The sequence below is a fragment of the Rattus rattus genome, chromosome 1, assembly GCF_011064425.1.
Source record: "Rattus rattus isolate New Zealand chromosome 1, Rrattus_CSIRO_v1, whole genome shotgun sequence".
In the NCBI taxonomy this organism is placed as follows: Eukaryota; Metazoa; Chordata; class Mammalia; order Rodentia; family Muridae; genus Rattus; species Rattus rattus.
The window spans coordinates 223634119-223657699 of record NC_046154.1 but is presented as its reverse complement, the minus strand read 5'-3'; the positions used below and the strand labels follow the sequence as shown (position 1 = coordinate 223657699).

General features: G+C 36.2%; 1 non-coding gene across 1 annotated transcript; it reads left to right on the top strand.

Moving 5' to 3' along the window:
- The first annotated feature begins 17220 nt into the window (after positions 1 to 17220).
- On the top strand, positions 17221 to 17284 carry LOC116890431. Its single transcript, XR_004386629.1, has one exon. It is a non-coding gene; the product is annotated as a U7 small nuclear RNA (small nuclear RNA).
- Positions 17285 to 23581: the final 6297 nt, after the last annotated feature.

Sequence of the window (23581 nt, the reverse complement as noted above, 5' to 3'; positions counted from 1 at the left end):
CATTAGAGTTCTGTTCAGTAAATTTTCCCTTATGTTTATGTGTCCAAGGCTCCTGTCCATTTTCTTATCTGGTTTTATGTGAAGGTCCTTGATCCGCTTGAACTTGAACTTTGAACAAGGAGATAAAAATGGATTGATTTGAATTCTTCTACATGTTGACCTCCAATTGAACCAGCACCATTTGTTAAAAATGCTGTCTTTTTTTTTTCCACTGGATGGTTTTCTCTTCTTTGTCAAAGATCAAGTGGGTTCATTTCTGGGTCTTCAATTCTATTCCATTGATCTACCTGCCTGTCTCTGTAACAATACCATTCAGGTTTTTATCACTACTGTTCTGTAATATTGCTTGATGTCAGGGATTATGATTTTCCCCAGAAGTTCTTTTATTGTTGATATTAGCTTTTGCTATCCTGGATGTTTTGTTATTCCAAATGAATTTTCAAATTGCTCTTCCTAACTCTATGAAGAATTTAGTTAGAATTTTGATGGGGATTACATTGAATCTGTAGATTGTGTTCAGCAAAATGGCCATCTTTACTGTATTTATCCTGCAAATGCATATGCTTGGAAGATCTTTCCATCTTCTGAGATCTTCTTTGATTTCTTTCTTCATAGACTTAAAGATGTTGTCATACAAATCTTTCACTTCCTTGGTTAGAGTCACACCAAGATACTTCATATTGTTTATCACTATGATGAAGGGTGTTGTTTCCCACATTTCTTTCTTACCCTGTTTATCCATGGGGTAGAGGATAAATTGACTTGTTTGAGTTAATTTTATACCCAGCTAATTTGCTGAATTTGTTTATCAGGTTTAGGAGTTCTCTCATGGAATTTTTGTGGTCAGTTAAGTACACTATCATATCATCTGCAAACAGTAATATTTTGACTTTCTCCTTTCCAATTTGTATTCCTTTGATCTCCTTTTGTTGTCTAGTTGCTCTGGCTAGGACCTTGAGTACTATATTGAATAGGTAGAAAAAGAGATGGCAGCCTTTTCTAGACCCGGATTTTAGTGGATTGGTTCAAGTTTCTCTCCATTCAGATGTTGGCTACTGGTTTGCTGTATATTGCTTTTACTATGTTTAGGTATGGGCCTTGAATTCCTGATTTTTCCAAGACTTTTATCATGAAGGGGTGTTGAATTTTGTCAAATGCTTTCTCAGCATCTAATGAAATCATCATGTGTTTTTTCTTTCCTGTGAGTTTGTTTACCTAGTGAACTACACTGATAGATTTCTGTATATTGACCCATCCCTTCATCCCTGGAATGAAGCTTAGTTGATCATGATGGATCTTGATGTGTTATTGGATTAGGTTTGCAAGAATTTTATTGAGAATTTTTATTCATCTATATTCATAAGGGAAATTGGTCTGAAGTTCTCTTTCTTTCTTGGGTTTTTGTGTGGTTTTGATATCACTGTAACTATGGTTTTATAGAATGAATTGGGTAGCGTACCTTCTGTTTCTATTTTGTGGAATAGTTGAAAGAGTATTGGAATTAGATCTTCTTTGAAGGTCTGCTAGAGTTCTGCATTAAACCCATTTGGTCCTGGGCTTTGTTTGGTTGGGAGACTTTTAATTCTATTTCTTTAGGGCTTATGAGAAAATTTACATGATTTATCTGATACTGATTTAATTTTGGTACCTGGTATCTGCCTTTTTATATCCAGGTAGCTGTCACTGTCGAGAAACTCAAAGCAAACTGTTATGATTTGAATAAGACACATCCTTAAGAGTGTCATGTGTTCAACACTTGCCCCAAATATGGTGGCACTTGAGAGAAGGCAGTTTGAATGAAAAAAAATGAAAGAACTTTATTTTTGGAGCCTGACTAGTAGCCAAAGGTCACTGTGTATAAGCCTTTAAGAGTGAGCAAGACCCTTGTACTCTTGTTTCCTATTTTTCCCATGTGTCCTTATTGATATAAAGAGAACAGGCAATAGGCTGTGACCCAGAAACTATGTAAAGTGACCATGAATGGAACATTCTGAAGTATATGCCATGATACATCTTTCATTCACTAAGTTGCTTTTATCAGGCCGTTGACCACAGTGCCAAAAAGAAAAGAAAAAAGAAAAAATTGGATGAAAAGTAGCTGATGCATAGGCAAAGTTGTTTCTTCCTCATTGATTTTCAATGTCTTCTATTTTAAGGAATGAGTACAAAGCAGTAAATGATAGACAAGTTGTGCCATTGAGATTCGCTAACTCTGTGTACTGAGTTTTCACTCTACCTAAAGAAACCTGTCAGTTATTACCTTGACATTTCTAAGCACAGAGTTAGAGGTCATATGTTTTCTAAAATGCTGTTCAGTACATGACCCAAACCAATGTTAATAGTCATCTATCTATATTTTTCTTTGTGTTCGTAAATTCATTCTCTAGTTTGTAACATTAAAAGCTATTCTGGGGAGAAATAGCTGTAAGTAAATAAAAAGAAACATTACTTGCTATACAGTACATCGAAGTCCAGGCCATAGTCACTCTAACATTCAAATATGCAAAAAGTAAATCTACTTCCTCCAGTATTACCTGGCCATCACTAAGGCTAAGAGAGTTGAGGCATTTTAAATAAATACTACTGTTTCCTTGTAAAGTCCACTCCTCTAAAGAAGCAACAGATAATAGTATTCACTCCCTGCTCATCTTTGGAGAGAGAAGAAAATATGAAATGTTCTAAAGTCATCTGCACACTTGTTAAATAGCTATTTTGTGACAAAGGGTATGTAAGGACTTCTGAAACAACCTCTGGAGTTGCCAGCTGTTTTGCAATCAGCATCTAGCAGGTAGGGTTTCCTTAAGTTTATGCCTTCTTTATGAAATTGTCTACAAGCTAAAGAAGACAGTCCAAGACTCTTAAAAACCTGTGAGGCATTTCAGTTCTTCAGACATGTGAAACTACGAAACCAAATTTGACAACAATATGTAGAATATCGTTGCCTTATTATCCTATGTAAAGAGTATGGTACTGGAGTATTGGTGTGTTTGTCTTACACACACACACACACACACACACACACACACACACACACATGTACACACAGAGACAAAACCACAAACACTTCTTTCACTTCTATGATATACAAATGAAAAAGTAGCTATAAATCAATATATGTACAATATAAATGGATTAACTGAGTATTACTGCTTTAGGTCACAGATTACTTAAAAGAGAAAATATATTATGCTATTTCACAGAATAAGAATGCTTTCGATTTTATCATTCACTTATAATTTTATCTAAAATTAAATTTTATCTTAAATTTTATTCTATTAAACATAAACATACTGAATCAAATTTCACAGAGAGTCAGTTACATTTTGAAAATTAACTTCTGTTTACAAAACAATGTAGTAATATTTATGTTTTCAAAATATGTAGACATCTGACTGCTGTGGAAGACTTCAGTTGTTCAAGAGATGCACAAATACTTTAATTAGCTCTTAACAAATATACCACTATTCTTAACTGGAAACTAAAGTGATTTCTAAAACAAACAAAATTTCTTTGTGTAGCCCTGACAGTCCTATAACTTGCTCTGTAGTCCAAGCTGGCCTTAAATGCACAAATATCTATGTGTTTTTTGCCTCTGATATGCTGGGATTTAAAGCCGTTACCACCATCGCACATCTTTGAGAATGATATTTAAATTCCGTAATACATTTTAACTGTTTGGGTGGGCCTCATTATATTGTTTCTGGTTATCTAGGTTCAATGGTTTACCCTTCCTCAGACTTCTCAGTAGCAGAAATTACAGACACATCTCCTTGTGCCTGGCTCTATAATACATTTTGAACCATACTGAGAACTTCTTGGCCATTTGAGATTCCTCTGTTGTGAATTCTCTGTTTAGCTCAAAGTCCTCCCCCCACCCCCGCCGCCTTTTTTTGTCTTCAATGGGCTTTTATTTGACACAAGGTCTCTCATTGGCTTAGAACCACACCGTCTAGGCCAATTTGGGGATCCTCTCATCTCACTTCACTGGGATTATAGGCATGTGCCACCATATCCAGCCTTTCATCTAAATTTGGGGGGATTTGAACTCAGGTTCTGACATTCATGAAACAAGTGTTTTACCCACTGAGCCATCTCACCAGCCCCTAAATGTTTCCTTTCTCCTGTTTCTTTTGACTTTTTTCACTTCAATTTACAAATTTCCTAGCTCACAGAAACAAAAAAATCACGAGGAAAGGTCCCTGATTGAGTAGTATGCCACGCCTGAGTAGTATTTTAGACAATTTTCTCTGTACTATTGTGTACAGAGAATAGACTTCACATGTGGCCAGGTTGACCTCAGTTCAGAACCTCTTCCCACCTATTTGGATAGTCCTTCTGAGGGAGGATGCTCTACAGGGTTGTGTCAGAGCAGTGGTTCTCAACCTTCCTGATACTGTGACCCTTTAATCCAGTTCTTCCTATTCTGGTGACACATAACCATAAAACTATTTTGGTGTCCCTTCATAACTGTTAATTTTGCTGTTATGAATCATGACATAAATACCTGTCTTCTGACGGTCTTAGGTCACCCATGTTGTTTAACACCCCCTGCCAAAGGGGGTTGCAACCCAGAGGTTGAGAACCACTACTTTAGATGGTTGGGCAACTTGAACTCCTTTGATTATATTCAATAGACTTCACCATTTTGACCTTTGAGTATCTTTTTTTCTCTCTTTCTTTTGCTTTTATTGCAAGTTCCATATTTAAGTTTTAAATGTTATCCCCTTTCCCAGTTTACCCTCCATAAACCTGCTATCCCATTCCCCCTACCCTGCTACTATGAGGGTGCTCCCTTGCCCACCTAACCACTCTCTTCCACCTCCCTGCCTTCATACTTCCCTACATTGGTGCATTGAGCCTTGACAGGATCAAGTCCCTCTCCTCCCACTGATGCCCAAAAAGGCCATCCTCTGGTACATATGTGAAAGAAGTCATAGGTCCATCCCTGTGTACTCTTGTAATAGAGGATTAGCCCCTGGGAGCTCTGGGTGTGGGGGGGGTCTGGTTGATCAATATTTTTCTTCTTATGGGGTTGAAAACCCCTTCATTCAGCTCCTTCAGTCCTTTCTCAAACTACTCCATTGGGGAACCTATTCTCAATTCATTCAATGGTTGGCTATAAGACTCCACTTGTGCATTTGCCAGGCTCTGGCAGAGCCTCTCAGCAGATAACTATATCAGGCACCTGTCAGCATGCATTTCTTGGCATCTGTAATATTGTCTGGGTTTGGTATCTGTAAATGGAATGGATCCACAGGTGGGGCATTCTCTGGATGGTCTTTCCTTCAGTCTCTACTCCAAACTTTGTCTCCATAATTCCTCCTGTGATGATTATTGTTCCCCCTTCTAAGAAAATTTGAAGCATCCACACCTTGGTCTTCCTTCTTGTTGAACTTCATGTGGTTTGTGAATTATATCTTGGGTATTCTGAGCTTTTGGGCTAATATCCACTTATCAGTGAGTACATACCATGTGTGTTTCTTTGTGATTGGATTACCTCACTTAGCATGATATTTCTTTTGTTGTTGTTGTTTCAGCATTTTATTGGATATTTTTTATTTGCATTTCAAATGTTTTCCCCTTTCCTGATTTTCTATATATAAACCCCCTATCCCACCTCTCCATTCTTCTATGATGGTGTTCCCCCTCCCCAACCACCCACCCATTCCAGCCTCCCCACCCTGAGATTCCCCTACACAAGAGGGTCCAACCTTGGCATAACCAAGGGCTTCCCCTCCCATTGCTACTGAGCAAGGCCATCCTCTGCTACATATGCAGCTGGAGCCATAGGTCTGTCCATGTGTACACTCTGGGTAGTGGTTTAGTCCCTGGGACCTCTGGTTAGTTGGTATTGTTGTTCTTATGGGGTTGCAAGCCCCTTCAGCTCCTTCAATTTTTCTCTAACTCCTCCAATGGGGACCCCATTCTCAATTCAATGGTTTGCTGCTAGAATTAGCTTCCATATTTGTCACCCACTGGCTGAGCCTCTCAAGAGACAGCTATATCAGGCTCCTGTCAGCTTGTACTTCTTGACTTCATCAATATTGTCTAGTTTTGGTGACTGTATATATATGGGCTGGATCCCCAGGTGGGGCAGGCTCTGCATGGCCATTTCTTCAGTCTCTGCTCCAAACTTTGTCTCCATATCCCCTCCTATGAATATTTTTGTTCCCCCTTTTAAGAAGGACTGAAGCATCCCCACTTTGGTCATCCTTCCTCTTGATCTTCATGTGATCTATGGAATGTATCTTGAGTAGTTCCAACTTTTGGGCTAATATCTACTTATGAGTGAGTGCATACAGCATGTGGTTTTTGTGATTGGGTTACCTCATTCAGAATGATATTTTCTAGTTCCATCCATTTGCCTGTAAATTTCATGAAGTCATTGTTTTTAATAGCTGAGTAGTACTCCATTGTGTAGACGTACCACATATTGTTTCCATTCCTATGTTGAAGGTCATCTGGGTTCTTTCCAGATTCTAGCTGCTATGAACACAGTAGAGCATGTGTCCTTGTTATATGTTGGAGCCTCTTTCTAGTATTTTTTGGAGGTTAGCTTCTTGAGTTCTTTATATATTTAGCCCTCTGTCAATGTGGGGTTAGTGAGTTTTTTCCAATCTGTGGATTTCCAATTTGTCTTATTGACTGCAATAAAATATTATTCAACAAAACAAAGTCATGGTCAAGCTTTTATTAACTTTCCTATCATTATTCTGCATGGTATTTGATTTATTGGATAAAAATACACTAAATATTCCATTCATTGAGTGGGAAGAATGATCTCCATTTCTCTGAAAATCTGAATTTCAACTAAAACTTTTTACTAGAGTGTATCTTCTTAAACTTGCAGGGATCTTCATTTCTATTAAAACCAGGTAGAGAAGCAGAATAAGACAGATGGAATATTTCAATAATCTGCCTATCCTTTAATTCTTCCTTCCTTCCACTTTTTCTTCCATTCTTCATTTTTTCTTCTTGCTTTCCTTTTTTGTCTATTTCTGGCCCTCACTCTCTTCTCCCTGTTTTCTTTCTTTCCATCATCATTCATAAGAAAGCAAAATGTCCCATGAAACCTTCACTCTATCAAGTGACCAAAACCTTGACAATAACAACTAGTAGTTTGCCTACTCCCATCCGATGACGTGACTCCTCCCAAAGTATTTCAATAGTCTGTATTCTAGTATCTCACTTTCAAACTTTTATTTGAAGCCATAGCTATTTCACAAAAAGTGAATGCAGGTGAACTGACATACATTTACTTTCTGTAAGTATATAACAAAGAAAGCCTTACATGGGTGATTTGGTGATGGACACATTTTCCTTTTTGTGCTTCTAAGATTCATTGATTTGTAAGGAACACTATAGTTCATTAGCTTAGGTGATGATAGAAACATTTCATTTTATGCTTTTACTCTTCTGTTGTAGGGTATTTGCATGGACTGATCACTTGTGTACTGTTATAATATTTTATGTAGCTTAATGATTACATAACAATCTAAAGAGTATACATTTTCATCTATAATTCCTTGGCTACTAATGAAGTGATCATTGGAAGTAAAACTATCCTTAATTTTAACATTATTTGCTTTTGCTTATTTTTTAATTTTAAGAATTAATGACTCCAGCAGAAAGACAGGGAATCAAGCAAGGAATGAGGTTGCTATCCCACAGTCAAAACTCTGACACATAACTCTTCCTGTCTGAAAGAAATGCAGGGATGGAAATGGAAAAGAGCCCGAGGAAAAGAAGGTCCAGTCACAGGCCCAAAGTGGGTTCCATCTCAAGGGGAGGTCCCAAAACCTGACACCATTACTGAAGCTATGGGGCATTCACAAAAAGGGACCTATCATGACCACTCTCTAAAAGACCCAACAAGCAGCTGAAAGAGTCAGATGCAGATATGTGCACCCAACCAATGTACAGAAGCTGTTGACCCCTCTTGTTGAATTAAGGAAAAGCTAGAGGAAACTAAGGAGGAGAGAAACCCTATAGGAGGACTAACAGTCTCAATTAACCTGGACCCCCAAGATCTCTTAGACACTGGATCACCAAACAGGCATCATACACCAGCTGAGATGAGACCTTCAACACATAGACAGCAGAGGACTCCAAGGTCTGGGTTCAATCAGAGAAGAAGCACCCAACATGGGATAAGATAACATAAGATAAAATTACTCCCAATGACATTCTGGTATCAACAGAGAAGCTTCCTCCTACAGCAGACGGGAACAAATAGAACTGCAGTTAGACATTACACAGAGAGAGAGAAAGAGAGAGAGACAGACAGAGACAGAGACAAAGACAGAGACAGAGACAGAGAAAGATAGAGAGGACTAGGAACATTCAATTCTAAATGGAATCTCTTCCTACATACCTCCTCTTATGTTTCACAAAACCCTGGAGAACAGGAGGCAGAAAGAGTATAAGAGCCAGAGGGATGTAGAACATGAAGAAAACAAAGTACATCTGAACGTACAGACACTGGGGCAGCATACACAGGGCCAACATTGGTCTGTACTCCATCCTCTGTATATGTATCTGTATATGGTTTCCAATTCAGTGATTCTATGGGATTAGTGAGTGTGTAAATGAGTCAGTTTCTGACTCTTGTGGCCTCTCCTGAGGGATTTTCCTTCTGTTCATTCATCTTGTCTACATGATAGTCTTTATTTTATCTTTTTATATTTTATTTGGTTTTCATTTTTATCCCTTAGAAGGCTGTGTTCTTTTCTAATGAGAAACAGACAGGGAATAGGTCCGAATAGCAGTGGACATGAGAATCTCAGAGGAGTCAGGGGCAGGGGTGTAAGTTATATTACTATATTACATGAGAAAACAATCACTCTCAATAAAAGAAAAAATAAAATCTGTAGTAAATGTCAAGTGAGCACAGAAAGATGTAACTTAAGTAGTTTCATAAGAAAAATGAATAAGGATCACAAAATATCAATTACAAACAATAAATACTCTAATGTTGGTAAATTTATTATGATACTACATACATGATTTACAAAGCATTAGACCTTAAAGTGGCAAAATGAGGCTTGCTTTCTTCCCTTTCCCACAAAAGAAACACCGAATACCAATTTCATATTCACATGCTCAAGGTCAATGAGAATCGGCTATCAAAAGTCTATCTGCAGTGTAATTCTGGGTACTTAATGTAGGCAAGTCTTGTTTTGTGTACTATTAAAAATGAATGGGTTTTTTTCATAGACACATAAAAACCTAATTAAAATAATGATATTTTTAAATGTCCCATTGGTTTTAAATACTCAGTTCATTTATTTGTAAAAAACACAATAATTATCTTTTTATACTTTTTAAATAATAAAAGTAAATTGCACATGATCTTTTTTTTTGTAAAACAATTAAAGATTCAATATATTTTTTTACACAACCCCTATATATCAACCAAAGCTTTAGGTCGCATTGAATCAATTGCTTGCATTTTAGATAAAGTAATGCTATGCTATTAAAAGTTTTTCTGAATGAGCTAAAACTTTTTATTTTAATTTTTTAAAAAGATGCTTATCTCACCTTTTTCTATACAATATTTGAAGTTCCAAAGATACACATAATAAAATAGAAAGCACGATTAATAAATAATAAGCTTTTACCAGGGAAAATTAATAACTTGAAAAGTACTTTCATAGGATTTAAAAGTACTTATATGAACCACAGGGTGTTTTTATTAGAATAAACTTTGGGATTTAAGTTTGAACTTCCTCAAAGTTAAAGAGAAAAGCTAAAGTAGATGGTTACAAAATCCACACTGTACGTAGATGGGGAATTTACAGTTTTTAGATCTAAAGAACTTACGAGTTTGGAATTATAAAAGACAAATAAAAACTAAGTTTTACACAGGGTTTTCACTCTTCACATTTTTAACTCACTCCAGATTATAGAGCTAATCATTAGTATTGTAACAAATCAATGATAGAGTGTGCGTCACAACTGTAGAGCAGTTTACAGCATTGTTACCTCCTTAAATCTACAAAATATGTAGGAGCTCAGGAATGGATGGTTTCAAACACTTTTTGAAAACTATTTTCCAAAAAATATTAGGTATTTGAATTAGATGTTTGAGTAAAAAGTTTAGCTCAATGGTGGGGCAACACAACTGCAATCCTGATATTTGCCATGCTTCATTCACCACTAACTATTACAAGTCCTTACCCAGCAAGCCTCTAGTGGGGAACTTGTCCCCATGGCTGACATGATGAATCATCAGGGCCCTACCGTTTTTTCTAGAGGGAGTTGAAGTGAGGACCTAAGTCTCCTAAGTCCTCCTCGGTGGTATAGATCTCTGTAACCCCTGCCAAAATGTCTGCAGTTCAATAGTGACCTTGGCTGTAATAATTATTGCTACTTTGACTCAGCATCTCTCCATTTCTATTCTGGTCACCAGCCCCAGACAAGAACATTTGTCTAAAGCCTTTCAAGGCAAAACCATTCTGACCCATGCCCACAACCAGACTGTGGAGGCAAACAGAGAACTAGATTGTCATGGTCCGTGAATAAAGCCTTGTTGATTCCTGTACCTTGCCTCATGTCTTAATTTTCCACCTCAACACATGGAAGCTGGGCAGACAATTCAATGTCACTTTTCTCTGGATGGAATATGAACTGTAGAGCCAATGAGCTTTTTGACTTGAACAAAACATTCCTGAGTTCAATATTTTGAATGGGGTGTAAGTCAGTAACAAAGGGCCTCTTTAAGTTGACGTAGTGACAATGACTAAAATTCTAGTTGAGCCTATCAAAGAGCTGAGGTTAAGAGATGTTGTGATGACTGGGATCAAAGTGACAAGTGAGTATAGTATCAAACAAGTAACTCACTTAAGTCAATGCTAAACCAAAACTTTGCAATGTATAGGAGAAAGAATATAGGCAAATATGATGGCCATAATTTGAAGCAGAATATGAGGAGACCCCAGAAAGACAGAAAGGCTCTGGATTCACTCAGGTCCAAGGGAGCATGATGGCAAACAATATAGTCAAACAAAATATAAATGTATTCAAATTTCAAAGAAGGAAATCAAATTATGGTCATAAATTGAAAAGCACAAAACCGAGCAAGAATATAAGAATGTAAGAGAGCATATGTTTAGTGTGGTTTGGATTATATGATGAAAACAGTTTTAAAGATAGAATGAGGTAATGTGAAATATGCAGACCAACAGCTACATGTTGAGTCTAGCAGTGCTGGAGAGAGGACAGACTGCCGAGCCAGTGCCTGAGTATACGATTATTGGAAGGACTTCCACATAGATGTCTGGTACACTTATTGTTTTGTTCAAATGTGATTCCAATGTGGCAATAAATAAAATATATATTTCTTATTCTAACTGATTAAACTTTGTTTAAACCAATTCAAACTATTTCTTCCTTCAGTGACTCAAATGCTTTTGAAAAGTATTGGCCTTTTCTTTCTAGTCTCATGGGCAACCTTTCTCTAAGCTGGTCACAATATATAACATATATAGGCACGGGGCATAATTTCTATAGTGCTCAATTTGTCTGTTCATAACTCCATGTACAAGAGGCTCTCATAGCCCTCTTTGTTGATGTTTCCACAGTAAGCCAGTGCTTCTTTATGCTTTTCTGCATACCATGTTCATTCCTGAAGCATCATCCTATCTGATTTCTGTGGTGAAGGGCTCACTGAGAAGATTGGGAAAAGTCACTTAATGATTGCTAATCACAAATTCTCTTACCCTAACAACTTTGCATAAATTTGAAAACATTTTTCTGGATTGCACAATGGAAGTGGCTCTTTCTGAAGTATTTTGTAGAAGTAAACATAAAGGGAAAACTCTATATTAATGTGATAAAGCTAAGAGGAATGAAAATAGCTATGGGATAATATTTTCTATGTACAGACTAATGAACCCACTTACGTTATAATTACTGATTCATTATTCAATCAAACTTTCATCAGACTCTAAACCATGCTAGGTATGTTATTGGGTGCACAAGACATACATGTTTCCTTTTTAAATCTCTGCATTTGTATAGTAAAAACGAAATAGCTTCTATGTCATGAATATCTGTAAAACTGCAAAATCTATGATCATTACATTTCATTCCAGTTTTCTCATACACATTTAAAAATAACTTATCTAAGATCAATTCTCCTTTTAAATTCTGAGTAGGGAAATCGTCCTTTAAGTCTTTAAGTTCACACTTTCCTCTTGAAGCATCCGGAGTCCATTTCACATTTTGTCTGGATTACCAATAACAATTTTCTTTCACGGTTAGTCCCAGGAATATGGGATATACATAGTTTATATTTCTTCAATGCATCAGAGAAAATGCCTTGGAATACATGATTACTTATTAAATTATGTATCTCACATTAAGTCCTTATATGTATTTCCTAAGGTATATAAAACATCATACTTCTTTAAGATGCTCAAAAACTAACCTAATGAATGTAGAAGAATTAAGCTGTGTGTAAAATGTGCAAGAAATTAACTGAATAATACTTTGCAGTTGTCATTAGAGAGGCTTTCTCTCACAGCAGATAGGAGCAGATGCACAGACCCACATCCAAACATTACACAGACTCTAGAAACCCCACGAAGCAGGAGGAAGGATTGAAGGAGGCATAAGGGTAAAGGACACCAGCAGAATTTGGCCCACAGAGTTAACTAAGCAGGACTCATAGGGAGCCTGCCTGGAAGCAGCACTCATGGAGCCTGCATGGGTCTGCAGTAGGTACTCTGCATATATGTTATGGTTGTGTACCTTAGTGTTTTTGTGTTGGACCCTTAACAGTGGGAGTGGAGAAGTGTCTCTGACTCTTTTGCCCGCTCTTGGGACCCTTTTCCTCCTTCTGAGTTGCCTTATCCCATCTTGATATTAGGGTTTTATACTTAGTTTCTTTGTATCTTATTATAGAATATTCAGTTGATATCTCTGACAGGCCTGCTCTTTCTGAAGGGAAATGGAGGAGCAGAAAATCTGGAAGAAGGGTAGAGGGTATGGGGGCTGGAAGAAATGGAAGGAGAGGAAACTGCATTTGGGATGGTATTTATGAAAGAGAAATAAATAATATGGAAAAATAAGAAATACATATGATTAAATAAATAAAAATATTTAAAAATAAAAAAGAAATGAAAGAAAAGAAAAGAAACATTCATAGTATTCTCTAGAATTGCTATAAGTTGCCACTTGTAAATGTTGGCTAGTTTACTAATGTATAGCCAGCATGAAAGAATTGTTTCTAGCTATTTTTTGTTTGCTTGGTTGGATTATTTTTTTGGTACAATGTAACTTAGTAATATTTATCTAATCTGAAATTATTTATTTTTTATCTTCAAAACAACAATAAGAGCTATGTCTGGTCCCTGATAAGCACTGGATCATATTTTAAAGTTTATGTGCAATTATTCTGAAGCAACCAAGCGCTGATACAAAACTTCTAAGAGTTTGAAAAAGCTTAAATTTCCAAAAAGTATTAAGCAGTTTTCTATTTTTTACAAGACAATTAATGCTCCAAAAATTAAAAGGTAATATCAGTTAATTTACAAATAATTACCCAACTGGTAGGAAGTGGACATATAAAGCATTCACACAATTATTGCTGTTAGAAAGTTTTGGAAAAAAAATATGGAAAGGAGTTTAATCAGATTGAAGCTTGTGAAGAGCATAGTTTAAATGTAGTATTCTTACATTTTAACCAAGATGGTTTTGTGATGTCCCGAAAGATATCAAAAAAGTTAGTGTTTCCAGCATTAAACAGCAAAACATATGCTTCTCCATTTTTAAATGCTAATCCTGTAGACTGTGTTCAATCCCAAAGTTGGTTAATATTTCCAAAATTCACAGCGGGCTAGTTAAGTTTATTCCCTAGTCTCGAAGGACTGAAGTATCATTATGTATCAAACCATATTCAGGCCTTGAAAGATGACCAGGTGGTTAAGAGGACATGGTATTGCTGAGAACATGGGTTTGATACTCAGCACACAACTCTGAGGGTTGATAATTACCTGTGATTCTAGCGCCAGGGGATAATCCTGTATGGCCTCTGTGTGGCCTCTGTGGGCACCTGCATGCACAGACATGCACACCCATACATATGACCAAATATAATTAAAAGAAATCTTTAAAACCATGTGGACTAGTCAGAAACTGTGTTTGTTTATATCTGTTTTAGCATTATTTTATTCAGTCCTTTCTTTTGCAATAATAATACCCTTACACAAAACTTATAGTTAGAAATAGATTTATTTATTAACATGATAATATTTAATAAGACAGTATGCTGCCTGACTGTCTGTAGACTTATGTTGGTTTGCTTTCCATCAGGAATTATATACTATTACAGAATAATGTGATAAATTTTAAAAAATCTCAATGAAACCAAGTTTTTAACTTTTTAACCAGTGTAGAGGCATGCACCTTTAGTAATAGCACTCAAGGAAGCTGTGACAGCAAGGACATTTAAATGTAAGCATATGAGGATGATTTGGATAGCATACAGTTGTCTTGTCTCAAAAAAAAATAAGCAAAGTATCAGGAGCATTAAAAAGAGTCCGTTCTGTGTAACATTTCTTCTCCTAAGATGTCAGTAAGTGGCTTATAAGATTAAACTGCACTGTAGTCATCAAAACATGTTCTTCAGACAGAGAATAACTACTAATTCCCTGTAGAAAGCATTTATAAAAAACACAGCTCAAGGGAAAGTAACTTTAAAATACAAGGATATCAATAAACCAAGAGCCTGGGGCTTTAGCTCAGTAGTAGTACAACTCCCAATCAGGCAACAGGCCTGGGGTTTAGATCTTAGCACTCTAATACAAAAGCAGCATGTTTTCCCAGTATGGTATGAGAACAGATTTTTATATGGCTGATCTTTTGTATATATATTTTAACCCATTCTGAACACGAAAGAGTGGGACTCTAATGTTTTTCAGCAGGAAAATGTTTTTTTTTTTTGTGACTATTTATAGTTTGTTCTTTTAAGCCAATTGAACTTGGTTTAATCCTGATATCATTGTAGAAAAAAGAATTAGAAAGAATGGATTGATACGTTTAAAGAGTGACTGTTATTTATTTCACATGGAGTTAAATTTCCTATGCAAGGTAAATAGACTAATGAAAGAACTGTGTCTTTATGGAATTGCAACGCCAATTATCCCACTGCTGAATAGCAGTTGGTAATTTATTAGGAGAAAGGTTATAACATCACTTCTTATGGGTCATTCTCCATAAAAGTCTCTGGTACTATCAGAATATTGAACAAGCTCTATATTTGTCATTCTGAGGGAAAAGAACAAACTACAAGATGTGGTAATTCAACAGTATTTCTGCATTGTATCTAAGTAAAAGAAAACATTGCAATAGGCAATGTCAATAACTATTATCGAAATGAAAAATATATACTATTTTTCATCATTCTATATGATGGCTTTAACAGTGGAATCTTACAATCATAATGTAGATGAACATTTTAGGCAAAAATATGACTAAAATATTTAATTTTTTAAATTAAAGAAAATGAAAATGTCATATCTCCTTTGAATGTCAGAAAAGTTACAAGAACCACAGGCATTCACTTGCCTGAAAAATGCTAAAATCTTCACAAATGTAACGTATTCATGAGCCTGATCTTAAGACCCTCAAATCATAACAGTGACATTCAGGGAATACTCAAATTGCCATGGAGAGAATGTAAAAGTCATTATAAGAGTTACTTCTGCAGAGTGAGCATTGTGTGTCAGTTCTAAGACCTCTAGACAAAATGCCTAATTGATCTTAAAAATACTATGTACAGCATCCATTATTATTCCCAAGATTATGGAGGAAGAAACTGCTGACATGAGTTAATCTGAAACACTGAGATTAAACTCAGGAATCCTGTTTGCTTGATTGCATTGTGCACATACTGTTCAACTGGGATTTTTTGATATGTAGATTTTCAGACAAATTATTTTGTAAGATTTTTGTGTGGTAAAATTTTGCTACACATAATTTGGGGATATGTAGAGATACTTATATGTGTCTCCATGAGTATTGATGATTGCTAGGCATAAGGCTCGTTTATATATTTTACTTTATATTTCTCCTTTGGGGGAATGTCCTCGCTGCCAGTGTTAATGACTCAATGATAATCAGAGAGAGAGAGAGAGAGTCTGGGAGGCAAGGGTGTGTCTAAGGACCTTCAGGATCAGGATAGCCCTTAAAGCCACAAGAGAAAATTATGAAAATAAGAGTTCAAAAATGTATAATTCCTCAACTATACAAAATATAAGAAAGCAATATGAATTGTGTGAGGAGCTGAGGACCTTCATGGACATTAATTAATTAATTAATTAATTAATTAATAGCAAAAGCAGCAGCACTATAAACTACATTATCAGAAATATAATAAGGAAGGAGATAAAGAGATTTAGAGAATGGTGATCGCAAGGCAAAAATCCCACCTAGCTGTTCAGTTTTATGTTTATGAAGGCAGATTCCTGAGTTCAAGGTCAGCCTGGGACAGAGGAATTTAGGACCAGGTGTGGTAGGAATGGCAATCTCTGAGCGAGATTCCACCCAGGTAACGTTGTCCTGGAAAGGCGAGGCTGATTCCTGGACAGGCTTCAAATTGGCAGTTAACGAGATTAGGCCTACATCTTAGAAGAACTGTGCAATTCCAGTCAAGCCCAGGCCTAAGAAGCTGTACCACTACCTGGCATGAGGCAAGGACAATAGGTCACCAGGAGTTTCCAGACTTCCTCAGCCTCTTCCTCAGCAACAGTTTCCAGATCTCCTCAGCAAGTTTCCAGCCCCCATACCCTGGTAATGAAATGTCCATAGGACCCAACAGATTAACATAGAGGTTTACTGCCCTGGAATTCCCTAATGTGCTTTAAATCAGGCCTGCAAGATCACTTGGGTGTCTCTCTATTCCCATAATGGGAGAACACAACTACTGGACTTCTGCAGAATAAAACACTCTTTGTGTTTACTTACTGTTTGAGTCTGGGGTGTTATTCTTCAGCAAATCATGGACACTGATACTCTCTGCTTTCAAATTCGAGCAGATCTCTGAATTCATTTAAAATGTTAAAAAAAAATTCGGTCTTTTCTAGGAAGGGGCTAAGGTCATAAAATGTTGATTGATAGGATAATCAAATGGGAACCTGAAGGAAATGGCTGAATTGATATGTAAAAAAAGACTGGGCTTTGGACATCCAGCGAGCTCCCCAGAGAAAACTGACTGAAGAGCAAATACAGCTCTTCTAGAATTTTTCTAACTGGGTTTCTGACTTTTGTTGGAAAATTCAAGAATTTTTTTCCTGCAGCGTTTCTAACTTTGGTCAAAAAACCCATGAGCTATCCAGAGAGCTTTTAGAACTTTTTCTAGAGAGCAGAGAGTTTTCTCAAGCAGAAAGCTATCTTGAACAGGCTACAAAGTCAAGAGCTATCTACAGAGAGCTGGCTAGGGAGCCATATCTAGCAGAGCACACCGATTTCAGCTTGTACCCAGGACAGACACAAGGCTGTCAGCTTTTACCCATAATTGCCTTTGAGTCATTTCTTTCACTGCCCTCAAACTTCCCTTCCTCAGGACCCCCAACCAAGCTGAGGCTGGTCCTTGGCATGAAAGACTGTAAGAAACAGGGATCCAGGAAGTTTGATTCAAGATTGTATATTGTATATTTCAGAGCCATACCTATGAAATCTCAATGGTATAGCTGCATAAACAAGACATCTCTGAACAATGAGCAAACCAATTGCTATAATAACAAAGAAATAGAAACTTTAATGGATCAGAATAATAGACAAAATGTTACAGGAAATTAATGGTTGATTAGACTGAAAAAATGTAGTCGTTCCCAGGGATAAGCACTCTGACTTGTTAACAAATTCTAGATGCTCAACATTCACTTACAAAAAACTCAATGAAACCAGTAAGTTGTATTTATATATGTATTCCTGTGTGTGGTGTGCGTGCGTGTATGTGTGTGTGTGTGTGTGTGTGTGCGCGCGCGCGCGCGCACGCGCACATTGCCTCAGGCCAATGTCATCTGTACATATGTCAATGTGAGATTGCGGTTTTTGTGTGTACTGATATAAAAAATGAGGTGGTATGCTATTGAAAGGAAGCAAGAGACAGGATTTGGAGGGAATCTAGGAAGAGGGGAAATCATGTAACTACACTCTAATCGAAAATATTAAAAAGTGTACTTCTAAAGGAATAGTGATGATGTTTTTATTCATTTTCTTTTTAATTTTTACATTTTTCTTTGGTAATTTCATATATAGACACAATTAATTTATATCACATCAATAGCTATTTTCTTCCACCTTACAGCTCCTCAAAAAAATAACTTAACATCCTTCTACCAAATTAATGACTTCTTTTTTTAAACAGATAATTCATTTTCTTTTTGATATAGAATTACAAACTACTGATTCTCTTGCGATAGCTTAAAGAGACAGGAATCTTACTCACAGTCATATTTATTTGATTTGCATTTAGATGTTTTATTATGGTGAAATGTCTTGTCTTTACAAGAATAAACACATCCTAAGTATTTTATATATACAAAATACCACTTTATTTTGTTAATTGTGTTATGATTTCAAGTTACAGAATATAGGAGCACATTTCCAGTTGATCTAAATCAATTATTTTAATGAAAATAAGAAATATGTGATTCAGTGCAATAATATACAACATTTTAAAGTCACTATTTGTGACAAATTCCAAACAACAATATATGCATTGTAAGTGTTAGAAAATATTAACTCCAAATCCTGTCTCCATTCAGGTTTTTTGTTATTGTTTTGTTTTTGGTTTTTGTTCATATTCTGGAGAGTAGTGTTTATTTTATAATTGACCTGTTTAAAGATAAAGTTTGAGAGGACTCTTCAAAACTGTAATTAATACATCATTTTCACAATCATCTATTTTCATGCCAAGATATAGACCTCTAGTATTGGATCTGTTTATTGGTAATAAAAAAATACCAATTGGTATTTTTTTAGCATTATTAACTTGTTCATCTCAAGGAACCTCTATACCAGCCTTTGATTCTCAACCTGTGAATCAAAGCCCTTGAATGAATTATTACAGGGTTGGCCTAAGACCAGAAGAAAACACAAATTTTTCATAACAATTCATAACAGTAGCAAAATTATATGTACAAAGTAGCAACAAACATATTTTTTATTGGAGTCATCACAACATGAAGAACTCTCTTAAAAGGACACAATAGTAGAAAGATTGAAAGCCACAGCTCTATATATTTAGAATAGGCATTCTCAAGGTGTTGGACTTCATTCTGGGTTTTTCCACTTTCACTATCAAATATATCTTTATGGACTTACACACCACCCTAAAAAAGGAAAATTCATTACTAAGTTAAAACTAGAAAAACAGTTAGCTTTATACCCTCATGACTAAAACATTAATTGCTACATTCATCTCTTTCTTATTACCTAGTATTTTCCTTTTATTGTTCTTTCTGCACATTATACTGTCCATATACATATAGGATAGTCTTCGTAAATGAGGGACAACATGCAAATTTTGGTCTTTTTTTCTTCTGATATTGTCAAACATTGTTTAATATTACACATTTTTAGCTCATCCATTCCACATTCCTGTTTCAAAGAGAAAAACTTATTCATGGTCTGGTGAACTTACGGGCCAATACAACGAAGATTGATTCTTATTCTTACAAGTCAACCATACTGTCATAGTCACATACTCAGCGTGTCTATTGTTGTATAACATGTGACCATAATTGGAACAACAGCCTAAATAAAATAAGGGCTGTTTTTGAAGAACTCTTGATCAAGTGGGATTATAAAGTCTTTCTCGTGACCACGTGTTTGGTGTTAGTCTGCACTCTGTTTTAAATTTACACTGCTTTAGAGTGAACTTGTAGCTAAATATCATAGTTCACTGGGCTGGGGAAATGGCTCAGTGACTAAGAATGCTGATTGCTCTTCCAAAGGACATGGGTTCAATTTCGAGCACCACATGTCAGCTAACTCTAACCACAGAGGACTGTATGCCCTCTTCTGGCTTCCAAAGGCATTGCAGACATATGGTGTAAAGAAACATGCAGGCAAAACACCCACACACATAAATATTTTTTTTTTAATTTTAAAAACATCACTCAGTGATATTCATCAGTCCTTGTGAATATTAATGTCTTCTTTTCTGTATGTTTTATACATGGCAACACATAATGAGTTTTAGAAAGTTGCTTCAAAATATTTTACAGTTCTGGAAGACATCTGTTACTATTACAAAGATAATAGGACCCAGGAGAGGCCTGAACAGAACTCCTCACATTTACATCTATATGGATTCCAGTATAGGAGTGAAATTCTAACGTGTGTGACACTAACCAGCTGGTATGTTTCCCAGTTAGTGTGAGATTAAGCATTTTTATCAGCCTTGAGACTATAATAATAATTGCCTCCATCAGTCTAATTTTGTCAAAACTTCATTTGTAATTCAAATGACAAAAATTATTTGCTTTCAAAAAAGTACATTCAAGGGCATTCACTTAAACTTTTAAGGAATTTCTGTAACAACTTTACACTTTCTTTCTCATATAATTTTAAAACTTAATAATGATTTTCCTTTTTCTTCCTTGACTTTTGGCTTCCTACTTCTATTACTTAATATTATCACATTCATGATTTAAGCTCCTATGAAGGCCTGTTGTTTTTCATAATGAAATCATATGTGGTATAGGATGTCCTTCCTAAAAGTATTTGCCTTAGAGAAAATATGGCATGTACTGTCAATGCTTATTGATTTATGGATCCTAAGATGATGGACATGAAATTTAAGTGTATTTCCACTGGAAATAATATTTGCATTTTTGCTAGCAGAGCATAAAATCATGTATAGCCTAAAGAAATGATATAAAGAAATCTTGGAAAATGATAATTTTATTCAATATTCTCTGGAAGTAATGACATAACATTCAATGCAATTTAAAATGATGAGATTCTCTCTGAAGAATATGAAAACCAGTCCATACAGTACACACAAAGTCCAGTTTATATCATCTCTGTCTTTCGTGGCTGACGATTTCCAATCAAATATTAAAATACTGGTGTAAAATTTATATTTTTCTCACTGATATGATGAAGCAGTTTTTATCCCTGCGCAGCTCATTTCATAACCGTCGGTTTATATGCCAGCTAATTGGCCACGAAACTTGCTTCTAAACTTGGCTCCTAAAACACAAGTTAAATTTACAAGTTCTGACTATCCAAATCCTGTGTTCAACTCTTGGAGGTTAAGAATCTGATTGGAAATATGGTAGTAGTATATCTACAAGATCCCTTGGGTGACTTTAATGTGTATTTCTGTATATTCTCAGATGCATCTATTATGAAATTTTGATAACCACTGATGGTAGCTACAACAAATGCAAAACAATGCATCATGTGCTCTCACCTTTAACTTCTGTATTGATCGAGCTTGATAACCATCTCTCTAATTAGAGACTATAATATTATCACAGAACAAAATCTCCTATAGATGTTTGTCTTATCTTTTAATCAATATGCTCATTAAGAGGCAAAGAACTGCACTTATGTTTCCTACAATACAAAGATAACTGTATTTGTACTATTTTTATATATACTGCTGTTACGAAAGGACACTAACATGAAATCATTACAAATAGGACTATTATAGAAGGGAGCGTTGAAAGATGGTAAGAGAGGGAAAGTGAGCACGAGTGTTGTTAAATGCTGTCTTCTGTACATGGCAGGGTTGTTACACAGATGGTGACACAACAGCAATGTTACCTGTGTAAGACACAAAGAATATGAATCCAGTTGAAAAAAAAAGTCCAACATGAATCAAGGTGCAGCTCTTTATGATACAACCTCCAACTAAGCATCTTTGGCTTAGTGAAAATCTCTTTTCTTTCAGGGATGACTTGAAGGCTACACATCCCTCCAGGGACAAACCCATAACCATGTATATATGGCTGGCATTAATTGGGCTCTTTGGGTTATTTAGAAAGCAAAAACGATGAGAGGATTTGAAGTTAGTAGTGAAATGTGTTGGGGAGGTGGGATGGGACTTGAAGGGACGATTGGGTAGATATGTTCAAGACACTTTATATATATATATGTGTGTGTGTGTGTGTGTGTGTGTGTGTGTGTGTGTTGTGTGTGTGTGTGTGTGTGTGAAAATTTCCAACAAAACAATACACACAAAAATAGACATGAGGATGAAGAACAGCCTAGTCTTTATTCATTACTTGCTTCACTCTCCACATGTATGCTGTGGCGGTCAATAGTCTTCTTAAAACATTACATGAATAATTACAAAAACAGTTCTGAAGAGCATGACAAAAATCTCACAACAGAGTGTTTTCTGAAGCCTGGAACCAGAATCATCCCTTGGATCAATAGTCCACATTGCATATGATTCCCCCTTCAGTCACTTAAAAACCAGCAGTCTCAGTTGACAAATCATTACACTTTAGCTGTGCTGTTGATCAATTCATCTGTTCCATGATAGATTATATTCCCTGATTAAGAATGATTTCAGAAATATGACTGCCCATACGTCACTGTATAAATTATGGTATGCCTAGACAATGGAACATTGATCATCAAAATAAGAAACATGGGGTGAAGGAACTAAGCTCAGAGCCAGGGTGACTCCATGACAGCCTGCAAACTTAGAGTTTGGGATACTTGACCTAAGTTTCCATTTCTCATAAATGAGAACCAGGATTCAGGAGCTTGTGGGCAGCCAACCACAGCTATGGGCAGCAAATCTAAGGACACCTTGTCATGTAGCCTAGAGCAAGAATAGGTGATTAGAATGAATAAACAATCCCACCCACCCACCCAGTGAGGTCTGCAAAGCCTAGTCAATTGTAGATTCAGGAAGAACCCTAGAGACAGAGCTAATCAATCACGGCAAAAGGGCACATACCAGGCCCTAAAATTCCCCTAACTGACAATAAAAGCTGGGCCTGCAAGCCTACTAGATGTATTAACTCCCTCCCGAATGGAAAGACCCCAGCATGCAGGTTAAAAGCTCTTTGCTTTTTTCCTATGTGGTTACTACCCCTTTCAGCTCCTTCAGTACTTCCCCTAACTCTTCTATTGGAGTATCCCAGCTCAGTCCTATGGTTGATTGCATCTGCATCTGTCTTAGTCAGGTGCTGGAAGAGCCTCTCAGAGGACAGCTATACCAGGCTTCACTCTGCAAGCACTTCTGGGTTGGTAGGAGAGCATCCTTTTAGAGGCAAAGGGGAGGGGAATGGAGTGTGTGTGGGGGGATTGTACAGGAGAGACCAGGAAGGGGACAACATTTGAAATGTAAAGAAATAAAATAATAAATAAATGAATTTAGAATCAAAATTTAAAAAAATAGTTCTTTGCTTTCACATCCTATTTTACGTTCTATTTGAGTATTTGAGAATAATTCTCTGGAGATCCTTGGGCCCTAACAGAGGTAAGAGAGTTGACTCAATGATTGAGATTAGTTGATGCATCAGGACCTGAGTCAAAATTTGTAGGAATAACTTATATTAAAGGGCAATCATGGCTATGTCCTAACTGTACATCATTTTGAAAA